General features: G+C 40.0%; 1 pseudogene; it reads right to left on the bottom strand.

The window, feature by feature from the left end:
* Window positions 1-2,081: 2,081 nt before the first annotated feature.
* Window positions 2,082-3,463, bottom strand: LOC124103261 (chorion-specific transcription factor GCMa-like; annotated as a pseudogene).
* Window positions 3,464-4,082: the final 619 nt, after the last annotated feature.

The raw sequence follows: 4,082 nt of genomic DNA, 5'->3' as shown, positions 1-4,082 counted from the left end.
ATTCAGAGACAGGGTCTCACTGAGTTGCTTAGCACTTTGCTGTTGCGGAGGCTGGCTTTGAACTTGTGATCCTCCCGCCTCAGCCTCCCAAGCTTCTGGGATTAAAGGTGTTTGCCATCACACCCAGCTTGATTCTTGTCTATTGATGTGATAAATTATGTTTATTGATTTCCAAATGTTGAACTAAACTTGCATCCTTGGAATGAAACCCACTTGATCACAGATAACTATTTTTTAATGTTTTCATATGCAATTTGCAAGCATTTAAAAATTTTTTTGAGATGTTGATCAACCTTTATTTAATTTATTTATTTATATGCAGTGCTGAGAATTGAACCTGGTGCCTCACACATGCTAGGCAAGCATTCTACCTCTGAGCCACAACACCACCATATATATGTGACACTAGCTTCATAGAATGAGTTTGGAAGGATTCCCTCCTTTTTTATTTCATGGAATAATTTGAGAAGCATTGGCATTAATTCTTCTTTGAAGGTCTGGTAGAACTTGGTTGAGAATCCATCTTGTCCTGGGCTTTTCTTGGTTGGTAGGCTTTTGATGCCATATTCTATTTCATTGCTTGAAATTAATGTGTTTAAATTTTCTATGTTCTTCTGATTCAATTTTGGTAGGTCATATGTCTCAAGAAATTTCTTGATGTCTTTAAGATTTTATATTTTATTGGAGTATAAATTTTCAAAATAGTTTCTGGTTATCATCTGTATTTCAATAGTGTCCATTGTGATATATCATTTTTCATCATGAATTTTAGTAATTTGAGTTTTCTCTCTCTTTCCCTTTGTTAGAATTGCTAAGGGTTTATCAATTTTATATATTTTTTCAAAGAACCAACTTTTTGTTTTGTCAATTTTTTGAATTGTTTCTTTTGTTTCAATTTCATTTGATTTCAATTCTGATTTTAATTATTTCCTGTTTTTGGTATTGATTTGTTCTTCTTTTTCTAGGGCTTTGAGATGTAATGTTAGGTCATTTATGCATTGACTTTCTTTTTTTTTTCTTTTTTACTTTTTAATTTTATATCATGTGCGTTTGTTACAAATAAAAAAAAATCATCTATTTTTAAAAATACTTATTTGTTTGCATTAACACACTTCAGCAAAGAGGAGGAACTGGCATTCAAATATGGCTAGCTAATCATGACCATGTTAATTGTACAGACTTTTCTTTCTTATTCTTCGGTGCTGAGGATTGAACCCAAGGACTTGTGCGTTCTAAATACACCTCAGCATTGAGCAACATGCCCAGTCCCCAAAGATACTTTTCTAAGCAAACAGTTCTTACATATTATGAACTTGGCACTGAGCTAGGTGCCATAAAGAATAAACATAAATAGGACAGAATCGAATCCCTTTAAAAGGTGTAGTCAGCGAGGAGGAGGGAGAAGGACGTGAGTAATGTAGGAGAACACTGGAATTCTCTTCATGTGTCCATTTAGTTTTGCTGTCCTTTATGGAGTTAGTTCATGCTTCTTGTCTTGACAAGTCTTAGAAATCAACTAGAAAATATATATTTTATAAATGAGTTTGATTACTAAACAAAGTATTAAATATATCAATTCTAGACTATTTATCTTTATATACTTCTGCAGCTCTTTCTACCCTGTTTCTGGGTTCTGTCATTTTTTGTTATGAAAAAGAAGGCATGGAGGAGATCCTAAGCAGGTGGACTCTTCACATCTTTGCTCCATTTGATATGTGTCTGTGACAATGAAACCCAATAGGTAGCAGAGGTGCTAAAAGCCCCAAACAATGAGTGTGGTGTGGGGATATCAGAGGGCATTTCACACAGCAGGCTGGGTAAGTTTCTAGTCCTTACTGAGGATGGAAGCATTAGGGTGGAGGAGGCAAAAAGATTATTTGCATGAAAAATGTTTTGCCTACCACTTGTTGTGATTCCCATTTATCTGTAGTTATGTTTTAAAAGCTGCTTCCTAAGGAAATTCTTCCAGCCATTTCTCAAAGTAGTTTTTTTTTTGTTTGTTTGTTTTGTTTTTGTTTTTTTGTTTTTTTGGGGTTTTTTCTTTTTTTTGCAGGAGGGAAGGGATTGTCGAAAAATTTAAGTCATCTTAAAGGACAAAGGTTTAGAAGCATTTCATTGTTGCAATGATCCAAACCCATATATGTCATTTCTTCCTCAAAATCCCACTTGATGCTCTTGCCTGGCAGGGAGCATTGCTGGTGAGGATGGGGGGTGTAGGTGAACAGAAAGGGGTCTTCCTGTGGTGGATGGTAAGCGAGAGAAGGACCGTAGCTGTTGAAATCCACAGGCACTTTCTCTTCATAAAGCTCGCCCCCTGGATTTGGACATATGGGTGGCAGCTAGTTTTGGCAGCAGGTGGTTCCAGGGGAATCTGCTGGGGAAAGTTCTCCAAAGAATTCTGGGAAGGAAAGAAGTCACAAGGCCAGCTGGTCAGAGGAAAAGGATAATTGGGACAATAGTTGTCATTGAGAGGGCCTCTCCCCAAAGCAGTGTTTTTATTCCATGCTTGCAGATTGTCATAATCTGAGTAGACTCCAGAGGCAGAAGGCTGAAACAGGTCTCCACTATTGTAGATCCTATTACTGGAAAATCTGCATTTTTCATACAGCTTAGTGGGGTCTAAGGTGGAAGTCGGGTCTGCCAGATCAGTGGTTCCCCCTGAACCATAACTCTTGGAGAAGGATAAGCAATCATTCAGTGAATTCAGCTGGGGAGTGTTAGCTATTAAATGTCCACTGTAACTGCCAGGCAATTGGACACCTTCCTGGAATGACCAAGTTAAAGGTAAACTTCCCTGACTTTGTGTTTCACCTGGAAGAGACTTGGATCCTGGGTTCCCCTTCAGCTTTAGGGAGACAGAGGCAGGTGCCCCATGCACTTTCTTCATTGCTCTTCTTGCCTCAGCTTCTAACTTGGTTTCTGGCTTTGGATGATCATGCTCTCCCTTTGACTGGAAGAATATGAAGTGTCCATCGTGTCTCCAGAAGTTGGTGACGGGGAAGCCCCCATGGCCTCGGCAAGGAATCAGCTTCAAAGGCCCATTACAGTTGGGACAACTTTTCTTCTGCTGCTTCTGCCGGGCTTTGTCACAGATCGCAGGTCTCAGGTAGACCTTGCGCCCCTCCTTGGTAGAGCAGTTGTGGCCGCACACCACCACACCCAGACAGGACTTCTTGAGGATTCGAGAGTTGTGGTTGTTAGTGTTGCGCATGGCCCAGCTGCTCAGGTGCCACTGTGCATTCCTGTCTTCTGAGCTGTAGATGTGCTTCACATAGGAATCTGGCCACTCTTGGAACCAGTCAGTCTTTTTCACATTCTGTGGCAGTTTCATGTCATTAATGTCCCAGTTTAATACCTCTTTGTCTTCAGAATCAAAGTCTTCAGGTTCCATGATAAAGTCAGGTCACCCACACGTTTTCCTCTATTCAATTTTCTTCAATTTGAACTTGAGAATTTGCTCTCAAAGGTTTTTGATATAGGTGGATCAGCCTTCTAACTTCTTATCCAGATGTAGACAATATTGTCAAGAACTCATCTGCCGTTCAGGTCCCAGTAAGTTCTGGTCATTTTCCTGTTCCCTATTCCAGGTCAGGGTACACTATGCTAATGAGCTCTGGCAACAATCCAATCAAAATCTAGATGCTCTCAGCTCAGGATAGGTAAAAGCAGCCTGTTTCTTCTCAGCAGCCAACAATGTAATGAATATTCTATGGTGTGCTTCTGAACTTTCCCCTTCTTTATGTTGAGGACCTTGTAACTGAAATGGACATTGAGAAGAACCTTGTGAAGAAGTACAGATGTCTTCCTTCTTGTTTCATAGGGTAAGCCCAAACAGATTCAATCACTGTAGATCTTCATTCTCTTATCATTTATCCAGCAAATCTTTCTTCTCAAGATGTCCTCAGTGCAGTTCTTCCTTGAGTGTTGCCTCAATACCAGCTGTGTAAGTTCAGTTCATCTGCTATGTTCCAGGTGGTCCACTAGGCTCTGTAATCCCAGTGACTCAGCAGGTTGAGGTAGGAGGACTACCAGCCTCAGCAATTTAGTGAGACCCTGTCTCCTCTTCGTTTGCCCAAATTGCC

This window comes from Marmota monax, unplaced genomic scaffold (genome assembly GCF_021218885.2).
Source record: "Marmota monax isolate L192 unplaced genomic scaffold, Marmota_monax_Labrador192_F-V1.1 WCK01_AAM20220418_F8-fsc00163, whole genome shotgun sequence".
NCBI classification, from domain to species: Eukaryota; Metazoa; Chordata; class Mammalia; order Rodentia; family Sciuridae; genus Marmota; species Marmota monax.
Note: the sequence above shows the minus strand (reverse complement) of the source record. Positions and strands in the feature narration are given on the sequence as shown.